The sequence below is a fragment of the Petaurus breviceps genome, unplaced genomic scaffold, assembly GCF_028583685.1.
Source record: "Petaurus breviceps papuanus isolate PSGF00001 unplaced genomic scaffold, PetGlider_PUasm1.0 172, whole genome shotgun sequence".
Classification (NCBI taxonomy): domain Eukaryota; kingdom Metazoa; phylum Chordata; class Mammalia; order Diprotodontia; family Petauridae; genus Petaurus; species Petaurus breviceps.
Window position 1 is genome coordinate 3,038,535 of NW_027185755.1, and position 23,855 is coordinate 3,062,389.

Consider the following 23,855-nt stretch of genomic DNA (forward strand, 5'->3'; position numbering starts at 1 on the left):
ACCATGCTCTAAAACATACCTGACAAGTGGGCATCCAGCCTCTCGAAGACCTCTGGTGAATGGTAACTCTGCCTCCCAAGGTGACCAGTTCTTATTTTGAATAGTTATAATTATTTCCCCTTACATTAAGCCTAAATCTGCCTTTCTACAACTTTTACCTTTTGCTCCTAGTTTTGACCTCTGGCATTTAGCAGTATAAGATCTAATTTCTCTTCCACACATTAGTTCTTCAAATACTTGAGGATGACTATTATGAGCCTAGTAAGTCTTCTCCAGGCTATCCAGTTCCTTATATGGCCTGATTAATTCTTTTATGGCCTCATCTCCAGTCCCTCTATCATCCTGGCCATCTTCCTTTGCATGTTTTCCATGTTTTTAGTGTCCTTTCCAAAATGCAGGGCCCAGAATTGAACATAATAAACTCCAGATGTGGTCTAGATTGGGACAAAGTATAATAGGGTTCTGTCACTTCTCTTGTTCTGGACAAAATTTGTCTTATTAGATTAGACCAAAAACTCAAAATTGTTCCTATCTTTTTTGCTTCTGACTCCAACACATTAGCTATCCCTCACAAATTTGATGTGATTTGATCTATGCCTCTATTCAAGTCATAACAGCATACATATGTTTTGAGCTAGAAGGGACTTTAGAAGCAAGGGTGTGCTAGAATCAGTTTAAAATGACTTTCTAGAGCTAACTGTTAAATATTCAGTAATCATTTACACCTGGGAAATCATCAAATTAGCAGATTGATTTATTATTTTCTTGACTATCTAGATTTAAGAAAGTGAAGGTCAAAATGTTAATAATGCACATTAAACTTAAAAGAGTATCTTCTAGGTTATTTTTTTGAGCTGGTTGTTAAAATTTACCATGACACCCCTAGTCTAATAATCTCATTTTACAGATGAGATTGCTGTGGCTCCAGGGCAGCTAGGTGGCACATTGGTTAGAGTACTAGGTCTGGAGTTAGGAAGACCTAAGATCAAATCCAGCCTCAGATACTCACTTGCTGTGTGACCCTGGGTAAGTCACTTAACCCTCTTTGCCTGTTTCCTCATCTGTAAAAATGAGCTAGAGAAGGAAATGGCAAACCACTCTAGTATCTTCGCCAAGAAAACCTCAAATGGGATCACCAAGAGTCAGACATCACTAAAATGAATGAACAACAAAACTGTGGCTCCAGGCGGGTGTAATCTTTTTATTATCATATGGTAGCAGAGTGAACCCAAGTCCTTTGACTCCAAAGTCAGTTCTTACTACATTGTCCATTGGTAAAAAAAAAAAAAAAAAACTAAACCAAATATATATATATATAGAATAGGGCCAGGCACAGATCCCTGTCGTATTCCACCAAAGTCCTCTTTTGAAATTGACCTGAACCATTGATAGACATTAAGTCTCAAGCTTTCACCCTTTGAATAACCACTGAGTATGGTCATCCAACCAGTTCTAACTCCACCTAACTCTAGGTGGAAACCAGTAAATTGTTCTTGATGAGAAAAATGCCATTGTGTAATAAAAAGAACATTGTACTTGGAATCCCAGAGTCACAGAATTTGAAGGGTCCTCAGAGGCATAATAATAATGATGATGATGATAGTTGATATTTATATATCACTTTAAGGTTTGGAAAATCATTACAGACATCATCTCATTTGATCCTCACAACAACCTTCAGAGGAATCAATACTCCCATTATACAGGTGAAGAAACTGAGGCCAAGAAGGTTAATTGATTTGCTACTTCACCAATCTCTTAACCTTCCCCACAAGAAAAGCATGAGAGACCTTGTCAACCTATAGATAAACAATATCTATGACATTCTCTTGTTCTTCCAGTCTAGTGATACAATCAGTAATGAAAATCGATGAAGGTGGCATGCCCTCAGCTTGATTATAAGCTGATAGATTTAGAGCAGTGTGAATGAATGGACAGGGGAGATGTTAGGTGAAGCCATCTTTGTTCCCTCTACTCATTGCTCCCTTGTCTAGCTGTTCACTAATCATCCCTTTTAATAATACATTCCACTATTTGTCAAGAAGTGAAGTCAAGTTCATTGACCTGTAGCCTACAGATTACATTCTTTTCCCTTTTGGTTTTAGGGTAAATCTTGGGGCCTCAATTTCATAATCCACAAAAAGAGAGGCTTGGATTACATCATCTCTGATATCCATTGTTCTCTAAATCTATAGTTCCGTAATCCTATTTCTCTTGAGTGAGAATTTGCACCTATTCCTGCAATGAGATTGAGTAGTCAGGGGTTATACAAAGAGCAGGCTGGAAAAGAGACCAGCTGTGACATGGTTTATTCTCACTAGGAAGTAATCAGTTCTAGCTGCATTTTGGGTTGCTTGCAAATTTGTCTTCCCTATCGTGACCCAGCACATAGGCTCTGCCATATGCTATGAAATTTCATTTAGTTTTGTTCTTATGTATGTGGGGCAGTTCTGGAGTTTTACCCCCAAGCAAATTTAACACAGTGAAAGTCATTATGTTGGGTCTCACTTTAGCTTGGTTTAACCTTGCTGTGGATTAATTTGGATACAAGGATCTACTTTGCTCGTTTACAAGGTGTGTGTGGGTCAGCTTCAGCTCACTGCTGTAGTCAGATCATCAGAGTCAAATGGCACCATGGAAAGTGCATCATTTGAACTATACCCCAAGCTAAGTCCCTTGGGCACCATCGCTATCCACACAGGATCTAGTGAAGTAAAAGCTGTATGGGAACCAATAACTTAATTTTCTTTCTGAAGAATGTCTATTTGAGGTCTTCTCCAGGTGAGTTTTGAAGCCTGACTAGGCTGTCAACACTCATCACCTTCCAGGCCACTTTCCCTAATGCCCTGCTATATATGCTCTCAAGGGATACAAACTAATTTTAATACCAGACTAAACAAAACATAATTAGGAAGATTAACCTGCACTGCATGTCTCTTTCCCCCCTTCCCACCCCCTATCATAATGTATTCCAAGGCTCAATATAAATAAAATTTTCATTACCCCAACCTTATGCCTTTTCGGGAGCATGGGGAAAGACAAGTGACTGTATAATCCATGGTCTGATAATTTTTATGTACTCTTCATCCTAAATCAGAGGAAGAGAGAAATAATTTTCTTCCGGGCATCAGCAGATTTGGGATTAGAAATCCCAAGTTCAAATGCTAGCTGGGCTTCTTTGTACTTGTGTGACCTTGGAGAAGTCTTTTTACCTCTCTAGGTCTCAGTTTTTTTGGTTATTTCATTCATGTCTGACTCTTTGTGACCCCATTTTGGGTTTTCTTGGCAAAGATATTGGAGTGGTTTGCTATTTCCTTCTCATTTTACAGATGAGGAAAAAAGCATTAAGCGACTTGCCTAGGGTCACACAGCTAATGTCTGAGACTGGAATTGAACTCAGGTCTTCCTGACTCCAGGCCCAGTACTCTATCCACTGTGCCACACAGATGCCTATAGGACTCAGTTTCCTCTACTGTAAAATAAAGGAGTTGAACTAGAGGCTGTCTAAAGTCCTTCCCAGCACTAGCTCCTATAAATACATAGTCTGTCACTTTCTTGTTGCCTCAATGAAGTCATATGACTTGTCTGGACTATATTATCTATATTTGTAAAGTCAAGGGGTTTGTCAATATGATTATTATCATCCCTTCAATTCTAAAACATCCTATGAATCTATCATCATTTCCTCAAGATTGGATTAGAAGTCTGTAATGAAATAATACATACTCCCTGGTGGAAAAAGTCTCAAAGAATAATTTTTGAAGGAAGAAACAAACTTAATAATCACACAAAGAAAATCTGCTTAAATTCCCTAATAATCAGAAGATGTATGTCAAGACAACTTTATGAATTAATCAGAGATATGAACTAGGTGTAAACAAGGCCCTAGAAATGCCATTGAACCAATCAATCATCACTCTACCCCACTTAAAAAAAAACTACATAAACCAGATGAGAATATCTCCATTGAATCAATCAATGAAGAACATTAGATTAGGTTCTAGAAGTCCTTGAAAGCCATCGAATGAAATGTAATGACACTGAACAGAAAGTGTGTTGATATAGACTGAAGATATTCAGCCACCCCCTGTGGGCATGTCTATGAAATAATTAAGCTAGTTTGGAATACAAGATTTCAATGGGAGAGAGAAGAAAGTAATTCTAGCCAAACTTTTATGAAGGGGGGAAGGAAAAGAAAGCTGCTCTATTCTTCCCTGGACCCATTGACCAGAGGAGGAAATTGTAAATTTTGGAAAGTCTGAGGATTTGGACTTCCTGGTGTCCTAGCTGTGATCCCAGAACAGAAGTGGTTGTTAGTAGTGTCTGCTCAGAAGCTGAAAACAAACTAGACACCCTGAGGAAAGGCAGCTTCATGATGCTACAAGGAGCTCAGCAAGAAGCTATGCTATGCCTGACCAGGACTTCCTGATGACCTTCATGAAAGGGAAAAAAGGACTTTTAGCAAACAGCAGCAGTGAATCATCCCTTCTCAAGTGTTCTCTAAGCTTAAACCTACTTTCTCCTGGACTATGTCTGTACTAGTTGAGGAGTGTGTAAGATTGTTTGAAGGATGTATTGTACTCCATGTTCTTACTATAATACTTTGACAAATACCCCTTTCTAAAAGCTAATTAAGTCTGGCTGACTAATTGACATGAACTGATAATGACTGGGAAGCACACTAATGGGGGCTTATGAGCTATAATGTTAGGGAAAAAAAACAGCCCCCAACTCCTCTCTGACAACTAGGTGGTGCAGAGGATAGAGTGCCTGGCTTGGAGTCAGGGAGACTCATCTCAAATCTGGCCTCAACCACTTACTAGCTATGTGACCTTGGGCAAGTCATTAAACCCTCTTTGTCTCCAGTTTCCCCATCTGTAAAATGAGCTGTAGAAGGAAATGGCAAACCACTCCAATATCTTTGCCAAGAAAATCCCAAATGGGGTCACAGAGAATTGGATGCACCTGAAAAATGGCTGAACAGCAACAGTTCCTTTGGGTTACCTGGACCCTGGAAGGGAAGGAGAAGGCACCCTTTGGGAGTAGGAGAGTAGCTCCAGAGCATGGTGTTCATCAGTACAATTCAATGACAAAATTCAATAAAATAAATCACAAAGCTTATGATTACTTTTGACTTAGTAATTCTATTGCTAGGACTTTATGCTAAAATTTCATAAAAAGATGAAAAGTGAGGGGTGGCTAGGTGGCACAGTGAATAGAGCACCAGCCCTGGAGTCAGGAGGACCTGAGTTCAAATCCGGCCTCAGACACTTAACATAAAAAAAAAAATTATCCATGTGACTTTGGGCAAGTCATTTAACCCCAATTGCCCTACATTCCCCCCTCCAAAAAGAAAAAAAAAAGATGAAAAGTGCCTATCTGTATAAAAATATTCATAACTGTTCTACTTCTAAAAGAAAAAAATAAAAAATAATTAACATGTCTAATGGTTAGAGAATGGATAAATAGTGATGATATATTCAGTGTCATGGAATATTGTGATTCCATAGGGCAAAGATATCCGAAGTGAAAGTTATATCCCCTCAAGGGGTCATCTTCAATTAAAGAGGTGGGAATATGAGTCATATGCCACTCATCTTAGGATAACCAATCATGGGCTCATCTCCAACACAGTACTTTCCCCTCCCCCACTTCACTCAGCACCACTCAATACAGTCCAATTTTACCTAGTCCTACAATTGTTCTACTATTATTCTCCAGAGGTAGTCATTCCCTTAGGGTGATTATAGCCTAACTGGCAAGCCAGGCATCTTCAGCAGCTGCAGAAGCAACATTTCCTATCTCCCTGCACTCTCACTGCACCCTCCCTTCCCTCCTCCCTCTCCCATCATCTCATGGCTATGGCAGATGCCCAGAGCAGGTTGTGTGCTCTAGGACAGCGGCCTATGAGTAATACTGACATCCTCCCCCTCTCTCTCCTTTTCGTTGTCAATGGGACAGAGTGAGTCACGAAGAATGAGTAGGCATGGGTGGATTGTGCTGTACAACAGAGATCTTGTTACAGTATCTTTCTCCCTAAATTCTTTCAATGCTCTTTATTACCTTTAAAAGTACCACCATTCATGACCTTGATTTCATCCTTTACTCCTCCCCCCATATCCAATCAGTTGCCAAATCCTGTAATTTCTATCTGCATAGTCTGTATCTATCCTGTATCCTGTACCTGTCCTGTATTTGTCCCCTTCTCTCTCTTCACAGAACTGCCGATATAGGCCCTCATCACCTCTCACCTGGATTATTACAATAGCCTTTTAATTGTCCTCCCAGCCTCATCTCTTCCCTTTGACACCTATCTTCCACACACTTGCCAAAATGATTTCCCCTAAATGTGTGTCTCTCTATAAACTCCACTGGCTCCCTGTTGACTCTAGAATCCGGTATTATTTCATTTTCATTTCATTATTTTCTTATTTCTATTTTTGTATAAGTTTTATAACATCCACACACATCTCAAAAGAAACTCGAGATGGGTCAATTAAGAGAATCCATCCCAGATGTTCACATGGACTATTTGTCCCTCACCTGTGCTAGAGCTTTCCAAGGTCTGATCATCTACAGTCATACACACTGTACCTTGTGATGTCATTTTGGTCCTCTTTGAGAATGAAGGACAACAACCAGCCTTAGCACACATAGTGGTGTAGAGAATATACTGGAGCTGTGTGCTCAAGAAATTTTTGTTGATAGGTGTGTATAATCCAAAAAGTCTGGAGACCATTACTATAAGGGGTGGGGTCCTGCCCTGTGACTTCTTCCCCATGATGATGTTCTAAGCCATGCAGATTGCTTCTAACTTGTTCTACAACTTGGAGTCTAAGAGAATTACCTAGGGCATTGGGAAGTTAAGGGATCTGTCCAATGTGTGAGAACTCAGTCCTTCTGACCCTAAGGTCAACTCTATATTCACTGTAGATATCATACTGCTTTCATGCTACAGAAATAAGAAATAGGAAGCATACAAAGAAATCTGGAGAAACTAAGCAAAGTGATAGAGTTCAGGACCAGCAGAATCATAACTGTATGTATGTTGACTCTGTCTAAAAGAAAGAAAACAGTATCAAGGTTATGAAACTTCACAGCCTCCAGGCAAAGGCCACAAAACAAAATACTTGTTTTGGTTGATACCATATTTAGCTCTATTTTATTAGATGCTAAGAGAAGCTTGTATTACTTGTGTTTGTTTTTGCTAATGATTCCATTATATTTATTTTTAAAGAAATGTTTTCATTATTTATTTATTAAAATTTTTTAATAAAAAAAGGGAGTGAGGAGCAGGATAACATTGAAGGAGAAAATCTGTTCAGGTCAGGGAGAAGCAAGGCTAGGGAAAGGAGGAGAGGGCCCTAAAGAAGGGAGAGCTAGGAGAGCAGAGCTGAGAGGAGAGGTTTGCTTCAGGGCCAGCATGTCATGTGTAGAGGGTTTTTATTTTTAGTCTCTTTGTAATTAACACTTTAGTGCCCTTGACATTCTGGCTACTGGAGTACTAATAAAAATAATATTAAAATATTACAAAATGTCCTAAGTGGAAAACTCATTGTTCCTGTAAAGTGGGCATCCTTCTCCCATAGTATACCTCTCTGTGAGCAGAAGGTGTTGAAATAAATGAGAGAGAGAGAGAGAGAGAGAGAGAGAGAGAGAGAGAGAGAGAGAGGCTTATAAGACTGTTTTTGGGACTCTGGCCACATGGCATTTGAACACCACAAGGTGGAGCTGTATGACTTTACCGAGAGATCTCTGGGCCATCAACTAGAACAATATACCTCAAACTCATTCAATTTTAACTACTGGCCTGCCTTTCCATTGTTTTGGCCAGCTGTTGAGCTGGTTGGCGCTTAGGGGATGCAAACTGATTTTAATATTGGCCTAAGTGAAATATAATTAGAAAAAGAAACTGTTGCTATTACTTCTTACTTATACTGCCTAGTACTTAGGTGATACTTAGGACATATTTGCTGAATGAATGGATGCTACAAAGTCAATATGATGCATTACTAGAAAAATACAGAAATGATTTTTTTTGGTTGTTGTTATTTCCCCTCTGTTAGTATGGCTGGGAAGTCCTTTCCCTTCACAGGGTTTTAGTTTATTTGTAAAATGAGGGGATTGGGTTATACGATGTCTTTGTAGCTTCTAAATCTTATGAAACCCTACAATGAAGAGTTAACTTTACTAAGTATAATATTTAGTATGATATCTTGGTCATATTTACTTTAAAAATCTATAATTTTATTGGTATGAGTGCTTCCTCCAATGACGCATGTTGTGTTCCCTCCAGGCCTTGGTAGACTGTCTTTATGAATTGCTGTGGTCAAATCCTACCTCACTTTGTGGTGTTGAACTTCTTCACACTTCATGTTAGGGGATTCTTCCTGGTCTGGAGTACCTGGTTACACTTTGGGCTTAGCATTAGGGCTCTCTCCTTCTTTGATCCCACCTTCACAAGCCCTTAGGACGACAAAATTCAAAACATAAAAGTTTTACTTTTCAAATTAATGGACATAGAAGAAAATTATGTAGCAGCCCCTCTTTGGCTATCTTCCCAAATCACACATATCTATGAAACATTCTTCCCCCCAACCTGAGGCTTACTTTCTCACATATACACACATCATCCATGGGGAGAGAGGACTTAGAATTCAAGTACAGTGCCCATGAGGTATCAAAGGTAGAGTGGGGCTTTGCCATCCTCTCTGCCCTCATGGAATCCTTGTAATGCTCCCTGTAGGGGCATTATCTCACCTGGGTGAGTTTGCTCATTTAGGTTCCAAGTGTCTGGCCCTCTCTACATGCAGTTCAGCTCTTAATTGCCAGGGCTGCTTCTCGAAATTAGGTTTGGCTTTCTCCTTTGCTGCCAGAGATAATGCTTCTTAAAGCTTATTCCCTGCTTCCCACTCTGTTATCTGTGTCTCGCTAGAAAACTTCTCTTGGTGCCTTCCTCAAATTGTCTTAAACCGAACTGTTGAATTGCTGGATGCAAGGAAGGATGTTGTCTCCTGCTGTTCAAATACCAGTGCTACAATATACCCTCGCTGGCTGTGGGGAAAGAGAGAAAAGTCCTCTTTGCTGCTCACTGGTGAGATGAGAGATCTCATCTACAAAGCAGCTCCTGGCTTAAACTTACCCGAACGCCGGGACTAGGAGGCTTCGCGATTTAGAAGCCTCCAGGACACGGCCAATTTTCCCACTAGCCAATGGTGAGCAAATCAGAGAAAGATGTGCAAAAGGGACCAGAAGATGTTAACTCCTTGTTATCTGGGATTATACATTGGGATGTATAGATGGTTTGGCTAATGACAAATGCCCCCTCTTACATTTGCATTTGAGTCCACAGAGAGTTAAGAGGCCCCTTACCATGCAATCCTTTTCCCCTTCCCACTTATACAGCCCATGTGGCTTAGTTCTTCCCTGACTGGGGCTCCAGGAAGGGAGGAAGCCAGGTTTTTTTCCCCTGTGTGTTACTGGTCCCTTCCAGGGCCCCTTAATCAGCCCTGTTGCATTCTCCCTCCCTGTTCACTGGTTATTCCATTCTTCCCTCCCCTCTACACCCTCTCCCCCAACATTCTCTCTTCACATACACACACATAGACACATATCTCCATATCTATATCTATATCCATATCTATGTCCATCTATCTACCGTCTGTCCGTCCGTCCATCCGTCCATCTATCTAATCTCCTAGTACCATTGTGGCTTTGCTTTTTGTAACTCAGTGCCACTATACTGTTTTGATGACTTCTGCAGTCTTGCCAATTTGTCTTCCTTCCCCAGGGGACCAGCTTTCTAGCAGCTGGACTGTATAGAGTGATTCTTCTGGACCCTCTGCTTCATCTTGATAGGATTTGCTAGAGCTTGAACTTCCCTGGGACAGTCTTTAAGAACCCCAGGGCCCTTCATGTTCCATGATGATGGTTGTATTTGTTGCTCAAAAATACAACTTGAGGGCCTGAGTGCCTTCCTTCTTTTGAAAATCATCTTTTGTACACGTGGGTCCCATAACCCCTTCCCTTTCATGCAGAAGTTCTCTCTGGTTGCTATGAGAACACTGTCTTCTCACACTGTTCAAACAAACCTTGATCCTCAACCCTGTGCAGGATTATAACAAGCTGGTCCCATTAGGCTTCTGCACTTTTTTTTTTTTTTAAGCAATTGGGGTTAAGTAACTTGCTCAAGGTTACACGGCCAGTTATTATTTCTGGGTGTGGTGCTGAGTATCTGAGCCCAGATTTGATCAAGGTCATCCCGACACTGGAGCCGATGCTCTTACTCGCTGAGCCACCTGGCCGCCCCTAAGCAATTGGGGTTAGGTAACTTGCTCAAGGTTACATGGCCAGGTGTTTCTGGGTGGGTGCTAAGTGTCTGAGCCCGGGATTCGATCTCCAGGTGTTCTCAACACTGGAGCCGGTGCTCTTACTCGCTGTGCTACCTGGCCGCCCCAAATTTAGTAGATTTGTTAGTTATATTGAATTATTATTATTTTTTTTAAGCAATCGGGGTTAAGTAACTTGCTCAAGGTTACATGGCCAGCTATTTCTGGGTGTGGTGCTGAGTGTCTGAGCCCGGGATTCGATCTCCAGGTCGTCCCAACACTGGAACCGGTGCTCTTACTCGCTGAGCCACCTGGCTGCCCCTGGCTTCTGCACTTCTAACCACTTTGTCTCTGCTTCTTACACCTGTTAATACTTCCCACTGAGTGTTGGGATTTGGAAGTGCACCCTTACACACTAGCTACTCAAGTTTTCCTCTAGGGCATCTGGGTTTGGTTATTCTAACTTCATGGACTTGCAGGGCCCTCTGCAAATAGAGATCGAATATTAATTCCCATTACTTAGCAGTAACATGCAGAGGTGTACTGGGAAATTGTTTAACTAATGACCCTCCAAAAATGTAGCTTTGGCACATTTTTAAGCTCAGTTTGCATTATTAACATTTTCTCCATCACTTTCCTAAGTCCAGATAATCAACAAAACAACAAATCAAGATTTGTAGCATTTGCTACAAAGGTGTAAATGCTCCCCCTGAGAATTTAACATTCGGTTCTTGTGATTCTCTTCAGACTGGCTCCTGCATTTCTATTTCTGCCACTTTAATTGTGCTTTGACTTACTTGAAGGTCTTAGGATTCCGTCAGTATGGGCGCTCCTCTCCATCAGACCAGATTGCAGCTCAGCTGTACCTTAGTAGATGAGTTACTATGGCTGAGATCCTTGCCAACCTGAGGACCAAACTTGTAGCAATCAGCCTTTCCTGACGTCTTCTCTAGGCAAATCCCCAAATGGTAGACACAGGCCTATCAAACCTTTCTAGTTGGGTAAGACCTGCTAGAGCTTGAATTTCACTGGAATAGTCTTTAAGAACCTGTGATGTATGTATGTTTGTATACCATGATGAAGGACCAGAGTCATGCGACAGATTTAATGTTTTTCTTTTTTTTCTTTTGAGGGGGAGGAAGTACATTTGGGGTTAAATGACTTGCCCAAGGTTACACATGGCTAGTAAGTGTGTCGATTGTCTGAGGCCATATTTGAATTCAGGTCCTCCTGACTCCAGGGCCGGTGTTCTATTCACTGCACCACCTAGCCACCCCCACAGATTTAATGTTAATAGAATATCACAACACAATCCCTTTCCTTCTTTCCAAGTCCCCATTTTACTAGCTAGGTGGTGCAGGGGATAGAGCACTGGACCTGGAGTCAGCAAGACTTCAGTTCAAATCCAGTCTCAGATATTTGCTAGCTGTGTGACTCTGGGTAAGTCACTTAACCAGTTTGCTTATTTGTAAAATAGGGATAATAAAAGATAGCACCTACTTATCATAATAGTAATAGCCTAGCTAGATAAAATGGGACAATGCTTGTAAAGTACTTTGTAAACCTTAAAGCATTGTACTACTAACTCATTATCACAGCTATCATTCATTCATTCATTTATTATTTGCTTATTCATTCATTTATTTATCTGTCTTTATGTATTTATCCATCTATCTATCTATCTATCTATCTGTCTATCTATCTCTGTCTGTCTGTCTATCTATCTACCTATCATCAATTGCCTTTAGTTCTTCAAGGGCAGGATATATGGTATTCCTTTTTCCTCTTTAAGTCTTTCAGTATATATACATTCAGGAGGGGGCGGCTAGGTGGTGCAGTGAATAGAGCACCGGCCCTGGAGTCAGGAGAACTTGAGTTTAAATCTGGCCTCAGACACTTAACACAAAAACTAGCCATGTGACCTCGGTCAAGTCACTTCACCCCAATTGCCCCTCAAAAAAAAAAGAAACATATATATATATATATATATATATATGTATACATGTACACACATATACATTCAGGAGAGAGTTAGTATTTGTCAGTGATTGACTGACAGCTGAATATGAACTTATAGAAGTCTAGAAGGATGGTGTGGGTTGGGAGTAGAAGGGACTGAGGGTGGGAATTAAAATGAAGGACACATTTCTAGTCAATGACCAAGGGATTGTAGATAAATCTAAACTTATCTTTTCCTTTTACTATGTTGTTGTCTTGGGCTCTTCTCACCTCGTCTTCTTTCTTTTCTGGGTGCTTTTTCGGTTCCCTGTGTTTAACACTGGGAAGCCTGGTCATTGAATGTGTCCTTTTGGAATGAATGCTTTACTGACCCCTCTTGGCTCTAACTGAAATTGCCAAGAAGGTAATGGTCGAACATCTTGGTTAAGAGCAAGCCAAGGATCCCTAGGCCTCTAGCCCCTTCTCTGCCATGGTTCAGCATCGGTCATCCTCTAGCTATCTATTTATCTATCTATCTACCCATTCATGTATCTATCTATCCATCCATCTATCAGATATATAAATACACCCCATATATATTACATATCTGTATGTCCCATATATATGTGTATACACACACCACTTGGAGTCTTTTTGTCTTCTCATTTTTGTTTCTCCTTTCAATGACTCAAACCAAATTTCTTCCTTTGAGTCCATTTAATGGTTTCTTCCTTTTTCTTCCACTGCATTTAGCTACTGGTAATGAATGCTTATTCCTATGGACTCTGGTCACTCCCTCATAAATGTACTCTTTTGACCATAGGTACATTTTTATGACTTTATTGGTGATACAGGTATACACACACACTCATAGATATGTATACATATATACATCCTATGTGCCTGCACACACATGTTGTGACCACCCATTTGGGGGACAGCTACATTGCCAGGGTAACTTAGTGGTCTGTTGACATGTTTGCTTTTCAGGTGCACACATATGACTCCTATCTGGCAGCTGTGTCCCTATGAAAACTGTTTGTTAATGTCTCATCCCAGTGCCCTTTGTTTTGTTTCCCTCTGATCACCTAGCCAGGAACAGCTGTTCTCTTTCCCCTACTCTGTGGTTGCTATCCCTCCCTTCCTGGATCACACACTTAGGAAAATATCAGGGGGAACAGAATCTAGTCTGAAGTCGCTGTTCAGGAGATAAAAAATGACCTAGGTAACTTCATTCCCAGGACTATCCCTTCTGATCTGCCTTCTAAGGTTTTGTCCACCAGTGTGAAGAGAGTTCTGGGCTATTTTTCAGACCTGTGGAATTGTTCAGGGGAATTGCCTCAGCTCTCCTTGGAGATCTGGTATGTAGCACTCATTCTTCTGGGGAAATCCACTCTAGCTTGCTTTCTCTGGTGTTAGTACTGGAAAGGATGCTGCCCCAGTCAGTCAGACAGTCAATAAATATTTATTAATTGTCTAATATGTACCAGGCACCACGAGAAACTCTGGGGATACAAAAAAAAAGCAAAGGACAGCTCTCATCCTCAAAGAGCTCACCAGCTAATGGGAGAGATAACATCAAAGCAACTATATACAATCGAGTTATATCCAGGATAAAAGGGGGGGGGGGAGTGAAGGCACTAAAATTAAGAGGGAAAATCTTCCTGAAGGAGGTGGGATTTTAGCTGGAACTTGAAAGAAGTCAGGGAAGAAAGGAGATGGAGATGAGGGGGGAAGCTTTCCAGGGATGGGGGACAGCCAAAGAAAATGCCAAGAGCTGAGAGATGGCACGTCTTGTTCATGGAACGGCGAAAGAGGCTAATGTCACTGGAAGGAAGGGTTTGCTGGGATGGTGGTGGTATAAGGAGAAGAAGACTGGAAGGGTAGGCAAGGGGAGGCTGCTAGATTGTGAAGGGCTTTGAAAGCCAAACAGAGCATTTTATATTTGATCCTGGAGGAGAAAAGGAATCTCTGGAGTTAATTGAGTAGAAGAGTGACATGGTCAGACCTATGCTTTAGGAAAATCACTTTGGTGGCTTAATTGAGAATTGGTTGGATTTAGGAGATACCTATGGCAGGCAGACCAACAAATAGGCTATTGCAACAGGGCAGGTGTGAGGTGATGACAGGGTGGTGGCAGTATCAGAGGGGAGAAGGAGGAGCATTTGAGACACGTACAAAGGTGAAATAGACAAGCCTTGGCAACAGATTGCATATGGCGGGATGAGGTGGGGTGGGGGGAATGAAGAGTCGAACATGACACCTAGTTTGCAAGGCTGGGAGTCTACAAGGATGGTGGTACCCTCAGCATTAATAGGGAAGTTTGGAGGGGGGGGGGGGGGGGGGGAAAGATAATGAATTTAGTTTGGGACATGTTGAGTTTAAGTCTACTGGACCTGCAAGCAGTACTTTTCTTTCTTTTTTTTTTTTAAAGTAATTTACATGATAATGCAACTTTAATTTTAATTCAGCAAATGTGTTTTTTTTTTGTTTGTTTTGCTTTTTGGAGGGAGAAGGTAGGGCAATTAGGGTTAAGTGACTTGCCCAAGGTCACATGGCTAGTTTTTGTTTTAAGTGTCTAAGGTGGGATTTGAACTCAGGTCCTCCTGACTCGAGGGCCCTGCTCTATTCACTGTACCACCTAGCTGCCCCAGTAACTTTTCTTGATATGTTAACTGTGGGACTTCAAGAATTGTTGTGGAAAGTACATAGAATGGGAATTGCATCCTTTGTGGCCCAGTGGGATTTAGGGGCACTGCCATAAATTGTGGTAGGACATTTGGGCATGATTTCTGGCTTTCACTTTTCTTGTCTATAAAATAGGAGGGAGAAGGTAGCACTTTCCTTTTAGGGTTGGTTGTAAGGAATAATAGATAAAAAAAAAAGACGGCAAAGCAATTTACCAAACATAAAGGACTCCAAATATAAATGTGTAATTGTAGGAGTTAGAAAGAATGAAATTTGGCAGTAGAAAATTGAAGCTGAATATCTAATAGACCTGTTAAACCCCATTAGTTACACTGAATATTGAATTGATCCCATCAGGGAAGTAGGGAGAGCCTTTTTAGTTTGGGCCCTTAAAATAACTTTAGAGAAAATAGATTAAGAATAAAATCCTGCCTTCCCACATTCCTAAACTGGTTTGTATGCCCAAGCAGCTGCACTGGCAAAACTCATTTAGTTATATCATTAGATTTTAAAAATGCATTATAAATTTTTTTTGCATTCCATTTATCTTTTTAATTATGATTGGCTCAGGCTAATATCTAAAAAGGCTTGTCTTCCTTGAGTATAAAAGATTGAGTGTAAAAGAGAGCATTGTATCATAGATGGAGGGACCAATATTGAAGACAGCAAGGCCTGGGTTCGATATCTCTCTCTGATAACCTGAGCTGTGTGACCATGGGCAAGTTGCAACTTCTCAGCGTCCCAAGGGAACTTTCTAAGACTATACATTGCAGACAATTTGCTTAATATTTGTTAGTGAAAGGAGTTTCCACATCAGAAGTTCTCTCTACTGATGAAATCACAAATCTGATCCTTCATTTTCCACCTCCCCATTTTTCTCCCCCTCTTCTCCCTCTAGCATACATGGGCCTTATGGTGAAGAAACTGGCATGAAGCTTAAAATTCTGCAATGAATAATTTACCTATACTTTGGGGACTGGAGAACTAGACTGACTTGGGACACAGGGAGTTCACCCTCAAATGTAGTGGACAAAGGGGCTAGACTTGGAGCCAGAGAGATCCAGGTTTGAATTCTACCTCAGAAACTGACTGTCTGAATGCCTCTGGAAAAGTCACTTAGTCTCTTTCTGCCTCAGTTTCTTGACCTGTAAAATGAGGATAATAATAGCACTTCTCAGGGTTATTTAAGGGTCAAATGAGATAATGTATGTAAAGTTCTTTGCAAACCTTAAGTGTCTTTCAGACACTTCCAACTGGACATCCTTTAGACACCTGAAATTCAACACATCCAAAATGGAACTCATTATCTTTCCACCGAGCCCTGCCCCTCCCGGCCAACTTCCCTATTACTGTTGAGGTCACCATCATCCTCCCAGTCCCTCAGTCTTGTAGCCTATATATCATCCTTATTTCATCACTATCTCTCACTTGTCATATGAAATCTGTCATCAATGCCCATCAGTTTCATCTTTGCCATATCTCTGGAATCAGCTCCTTTCTCTCCTTTGATACTGCCATCACCCTGGTGCAGGCTCAGCTGTCAAAGTGATCTTCCCAAAGCCAAAGTTTGACAGCATAACCCTCCTATTCAATAAGCTCCAATGTTTCCCTAACATTTCCAGGATCAAATATAAAATCCTCTGTTTCTGTGGTGTAGGAAATGATGATTTGGTGGACTTAGAAAAATAGGGAAAGACTGGGACTTATGAAGGAAGATGCTACCATCTTCAGAGAAACAGAGGATAAACAAATATAGTATAGCCTTACATAGATGCATATGAATCTATATATATATATATGAGTGTAATTATACATATCTAAGTATATATAGATTTGTGTGTATATATATGTATATATAAATATATCTGAACTTAATTATAGCTTTCTTGGGGGAGGGAGGGAGAGGAAAGAGGGAAATAAGAACAAAGTAAAAAGTGTGCAGCAGAGAACAAAATAAAACTTAAAAGGAAGTAAAGATGGACAGCTCCAAACACAATATGGAGTATTTATTATATCGGCTTTCTTGAAATGGAAATTTGTTGCTATATATTTAGAATCTTCTCTCACATTCTGCTGTGCCCATGGCAATGCTTTTTTTTTCTTATTTTGTATTTAAATTTTAATATTTAAGTTTATGATGTTTCTTTTTCTTTTCTTATTGTGTATTAATGTTTTATATTCAAGTTTAAAATAAATTAACAAAAACAAAAAATTACAAAATCTTCATAGCCTGACACTCCCCACCCCAAACACCTTTCCAGTCATTTTACACCCTCTACCTCATACATCTTTTTGATCCAGTGACACTGGCATTCTGACTATTCCTTGAAGGTGATGCTCCCATCTGATTCCAGGCATTTTCTCTGACTGTTTCCCATGCCTGGAATTCTCTCCAGTCTCATCTCTGCCTCCTGATTTTCCTGGCTTCCTTCAAGTATGAGCAAAAATACCACCTTCTATAGGAAGCCCTTCCGTGGTCTCCTTTAATTCTAGTGCCCTCTCTGTTGAATATTTCCAAATTATCCTGTACATATCTTGTTTGTACATAGCTGCTTTCATATCATTTCCCCTGTTAGACTGGAAGCTCCCTGAGAACAGGAACTATCTTTTGCCTTTGTGACCCTAGTCCTTAGCACAGTGCCTGATACATAGAAGGCACTTAATGACAATTTATTGGCTGACTGATACAAAAATGTAAGCTATTAGCGTGGATTTTTGTTCAAGCATAGGTTGGATAAGATGACCCTGTGATCTCTTCCAACTTTAAGCTTCTGTAAGCATGAAAACTCAATTTAGAAAAAATTCATACCTTAAATTTTCACCTAGTAATGATCCATCTCCAGTGGTACAAAGTAAAGTATCTCAAGGAAAATGCACTGGTTTAAATAGGAGACAAACAGAGCCCCAGAGAGGTTAGCTATCCCCAGACCTCTGGTGGCTCAGACTTTTACTATTATTAGTCAGAAACTATGCTATCATAATATGGAGAAATCTTAGCGTAGAAACTCCCTCTACCCAACATTGCTATTTGGGAACTTTTCTTCAGCTTACAGTCTTAATGAGTTGCCTAGAGTATTGAGAGGGTAAGTGACATGGCTGTAGTCCTGCAGGTTACACACACACACACACACACACACACACACGAGTTCAGGATTCAATGCAGTTATCCATAAACAGCATGGGTCTCCTTCAGACTCATTGTGGACAGGATACCCCATACTGAACACAGTGGGTGCTTGATAGAATTTTCACTGATGAAGATGCTCTCACCATCTCTTTTCAGATCTGCCTTCTCTCCCTCCCCATTCTCCCAACTGAGAAAGCAAAAGCAAAACCAAACCTCTGTTACAAATGAGTATTGTCAAACAAACAAAAAATATCCCCTATGGCCCCTCCGTCTTAACGTCTCTTCTGAGTATCTCCCCTCTCTGACACGGGTAGCATGTTTCATCTCAAGTCCTTTGGAATGTGGTTGGTTATTGTGTTGGTCAGAGTTCCTAAATCTTTTGAAATTGTTTGTGTTTACAGCATCATTGTTATTGTACAAATTGTTTTCCTGCTTCTATTCACTTCACTTGGCATGAGTTTACCTGAGTCTTCCCAGGTTTTTCTGAAACTGTCCCCTTCATCATTTCTTGGGACCCACTAGTATTTCATCACATACATACAACAAAACTTGTTCAAACATTCCCCAGTTAACAGGCCTCTCTCCCCAACCCTGGCTGTTTGTAATTCTTTGCCACCACAAAAAGAACTGCCATAAATATCTTTATACATATGGATCCTTTCCCTCTTTCTTTGACCTCTTTGGGGCATTGACCTAATAGTGATATCTTTGGGTCAGAAGATGTGTATAGTTTTGTAGGTTTTGGGGCATAGTTCCAAACTGCTTTCTAGAATGATTAGACCAAAAGAGCCCTAATTTTATGGAAAAAACATTTATTAAGCACTCACTACTGTGTGCAAGGTACTATACTAGGTGTAATAGATATTAAGACAAAACCAAAACAGCTTCTGTTTTCAAATAATTTAAATACAACTTAATGAAATTGTACCTTTAGTAGTTCATTCCTTCTAAGGAGAACATAGTAATTTGTGTACATTTTCTCACCTGTCCTCATGTCCTCTACAAAGCTTTTGTCCGGAGGGAAGATGAGGCCTCAGAACACCCATTTTACAGATAGGAATTGATATGCAGAGAAACTAAATCCTTCATGCCAGGTTGCCTGATGAGAAAGAGGTGGGAATAAAGTCTAAAGCTCTTGATTTGCCCCTTGGTCTTGATTCTGCTAGCTTCTTTTGATGGGTAATCCTCAAGAAGTAGGTTTTAGTGGTATGTCTCACCAAGGGATAAGCCCACCCTGAGCTATGGATGGCTCATGATTCCATATTCCATGAAACAAAGAGAAGAGGATCATGGGATCACAAGAAAGACCAAAGGATTTTGGAACTGGAAGGGACCTTGAAGATCAGTCCAAAGGGGTCAGACACACAGCCTGCAGGCTCCATGTGGCCTACAACATTCCAGAGTGCTGGAATGTAATTGGAAAATATTTAACAAAATAATTAAAAATGTGATAAAGCAGAGATAACATAAGTATGTAGGATTTTTGGTTTTTTTTTTTTTTGCTTTTTGGAGGGCAATTGGGGTTAAGTGACTTGCCCAAAGGCTAGTAAGTATGTCAAGTGTCTGAGGCTGGATTTGAACTCAGGTCCTCCTGACTCCAGGGCCATTGCTCTATTCACTGCACCACCTAGCTGCCCCGATATGTAGTTTTCTATGTACAATTTAGTGGCCCCTCATTTCTCCTTAAGTCTGACACCATTGATGTTGTCCAACCTTCTAATTTTGTAGGTGAGAAAAATGATCCAAGGGAAGGGAAATGATTTACCCAAAGCTACTCAAGTAATAAGTATCAGAGTCAGGATTTGAACTCAGGCTTTCTTACTTCTGTAACTCCCTCCTTCACCTTCCACACTCAAAAATCCAGCATGGTTTGGGCCTCTTCTAGGTAGATCCTCAATCGCCTCTGACATTATAGGGATTCTCCCTAATTCCTTTGTCTTCTCTCTCTCTCTCTTTTTTAATCTTCCTCCTCTCTGTAGTTTCACCCTCAGAATAGTGAGGGCAGAAGACTTTGGGCCTCCTTCCCAAAGGCATATGGATGGCAAAACTCCACATGGACCGGGCTCCCATGCTCTCTCCACCAAATTATTATGATATTCTACAAGAACAGGACTCGGGGCTCTCTGGCTTGGACTACCCTTTTTTGGGTAGGCCCAGAAACCTGCAAGACATGCGATACCATCAGATGAATGAGAGCCAAGAAGTACCCTCTTTCAAGCGTCGAGGTGGCGTGGTGGATCATCGGGATATCATCTTGGCTCACCAGGCCCACAAAATCCACAGTACCCCCCAAGCTAAGCGGAAGGAATGGGAGTAAGTATTGAATAGAATTCTTTAAGACCCACTTAAAAAGCGTGGGCAGGGGGCAAGTATTTTTGTCAAATGCAAAGCACTCTACACATGTTTGGCATTATTTGTGCCTCATGTATGTGGCTATGAAAACTAGGCCAGTCATATTTTTAGCCAAGTATCATTTTGTTTCCCTTCCTTCCTCCCACTTACATGTCATAGAAAAGCAGAAATGCATGAAGCAATAATAAAATATTGTTGAAATAAAAACTTAGAGACAGTTGCTTCAAGTCCTTGGAGGGGTTTTGCATTTGTAGAAGGGTGGAGTGAGGGTTAGGCGGTGCCATCACCGGAGCACAGGAAACTGGGGGCTTTTGTGATCCTCCATGGGATTCTTGCTGCCCCCTTCCCTTGCCTGACCAAAGCTACCACTTCCTGAGGGTGCTACATCACTCTTATATCCCTTTCCCAGTTCTTGCCTTCCCCCACACCATGCTGGTACAGTTGTCGCTGGCTAGGCTGGATGGCCCATATGACAGTGCTGGTGCCATGCCACGTGGAACATTCTGGATCAGTGGCAGTGGGGGCATGTTCTGACTTTCCCAAAACAGCCTCAAGGTTCCTGTCTTCCCCATTCTTCTCAGTTGAATTTGTTCTAGGTTCCTAATTATGGCTCCAAGGTTGGACATGGAGAACAGAACTTGCTTTCTAATAGGTTTCTAATACTATCTAATAATAATATGTTCATTGAATTGAAATGAATTAATAGTAGCCCCTATCCACTTTCTGTTTCTCCTTCTCTTTACCAGTGATACACAAAAAGTAATATTTTAATGCCTTTTAGCTAGATAGTACAGTAGAGAGAGTGCTAGGCCTGGAGACAAGAAGACCTGAGTTCAAATGTGGCCCTAGACACTGACTAGTGTGATCTTGGGCAAGTCACTTAACCTCTGTTTGCTTCAGTGTCCTCAACTGTAAAGTAGAAAAAAAAAAGAACTTATATCCCAGGGCTTTTGTGAAGATCAAATGAGACAATGTTTGTAAAGTGCTTACCATCATGCCTGGTACATATTGGTACTTAATAAGTGATTCCTGGAGTGGCTAGGTGGCACAGTGAAGAGAGCACTGGCCCTGGAGACAGGAGGACCTGAGTTCAAATCGGGCCTCAGACATTTGACACACTTACTAGCTGTGTGACCTCGGGCAAGTCACTTAACCCCAACTGCCCTCCAAAAAGCAAAAAAAAAAAAAGTGATCCCTTCTTTCCTCCCTCCCTTCTCTTTCCTTCCTTCCTTCTTTCCTTCTTCCTTTCTTTCTTCCTTCCTTCCTTCTTTCCTCCCTCCCTCCCTTCCTTCTTTCATCCCTCTTTTCCTCTTTTATCCTTCCCTTCCTTCCTTCTTTCCTCCCTCCCTCCCTTCCTTCTTTCATCCCTCCTTTCCTCCTTTATCCTTCCCTTCCTTCCTTCCTTCCTTCCTTCCTTCCTTCCTTCCTTCCTTCCTTCCTTCCTTCCTTCGTGAGTGATGAGGGCATCATGGCACAAAAGAAAGAGCATTGACTTTGGAGAAAGAAGAACTGAGTTCAAATCTTTCCACTGCAATTATTGCCTATGTGAATTTGGTCAAGTCACTTAAACTCTCTGGGCCTCTGTTTCCTCATCTTACAGATGAGGAGGTTGTATTTGATGAACCCCAAGGTCTTTGACAGCTCTAAATCTATGACCTTGTGATCCTATGCCCATGCATAGTCTCCTCTCCCAAGGAACCTTACAGTAGGAACATATGAAAGTTACCTGTATTTGCCCAAAGCTTATGAACACTGGTTAGACTCTAGTTACTTCAAGGGACCGACAGTTCAAGTGTGAGATATGTAGATCACATAACCCAAAGCGATTACTGGAAATTACTCAGATAGTACAGGTCTATAGGAAATAGATTTCTTGTGCAGTGTTTGCTTGCCTTCTGGAGGAGGAGAGGTAGGTGGAAACCACAGGGTGACACTGAGTCTTGGGACAAGTGTGAAAGACTCTGTGGCAAAGAATGACTCATTGAATGTTATTCAGCTCCTTTCTGAAGGAATTTAATGAGCTTGAGTTGATGGCTGTCATAAAAGTTTAGAGAATCTGTTTATGGACTCTTAGGAGTTCTTTGAATCTTTTATAGTTTTGTGGGGAGAAATAAAAGCTGTCCTATACCAGATACTAATTTGGTACCTTGAATGCCTAGATGGGAGTTGGGAATCTTACCTAGATTTGGGGAAACTTAGATGTAAGCTACCTTTGACTTTTCTTTTGGATATGTTCAGAGAGTAATTCTAGATGGGGGACAATGAACCAAGAAGGAATAATGAGATCATTTGTAGGGGTAAGTACCCAATATTGAATGTGGGTTCATGTGAGCCCAGAGTCTTGGAGGGGTCCTGGGCCTTGAGTTACACTGAGTTAACATTCTAAATACATTTCTAAATGGTGTCTGGGGTAAAGTAGCCATGGGAGGTTTGAGCAATGGCCAACCACACCACCCTGAACTCTCTGGGCCTCACCTTACCACTATAGCTACTCTGACCACATGGGCTCCTTCAGCCATCAAGTCTTAGGGCTTTTACCTTCATAGCATCTTTCACATTTGTTCCCTTCTCCTCACTTGAAAAATCACTCTCTTATTTTAGGCCCCCAGCATCTGGACTATTACAGTGGCAACCTCCTAACTGATCTTCCTGTTTTTTCTTAAGAAATTTTAAATTTTTTCCCTGTTTCATCCATCTTCCACATGGCAGTGACAGTGATAGTCTTGAAGTACAGCTCAGATCATGTCACTGCCCTGCTCATTAAACTACTCTGACTCCCTATTAGCTCTAGGATTAAATGCAAATTCCTCTGTTTTGCATTTAAAGCCCTTTAAACCCTGACTTCAGCCTATTTTTTTCTTTCCTTAACAACAGTAATTGCTGTTGTAGGACAGGTTAAGTAACTTGCCAAGGGTCACACAGCCCAGTATGGGTCGGAGGAAGAAGAAGAAGAAGAAATCAAAACCGTGAGAAAATAGGACAGAGTCTATGTCATGGGAAGGCAGGGGCACTGGCTATGGAGTCAGAGTACTTGGGTTCACTCCCTGCTTCTGATGCTTACTCCCTATGTGTCCTTATGCAAATCACTTAGTCTCCTGGGGTTTCAGTTCCCTCATGTGTAAAATGAGTAGGTTGGATTAGATGAATTTTGGGGTCTCTTCTAGCTCTAGATCTATGGTCCTATGATCTTGGGCAGCTAGGTGGAGCAGCCCCGGAGTCAGGGAGGACCTGAGTTCAAATCCAGTCTCAGACACTTGCTAATTGTATGATCCTGGGCAAGTCACTTAACCCTGTTTGCAAACTGCTCTAGTATCTTTGCCAAGAAAACCCCAGATGGGGCCATGAACAATCAGACAATCAACTAAATAATAACAACACATCCCTTCTTTTAGAAAGGCAGCATACCATAGAGGGTTGGGCTG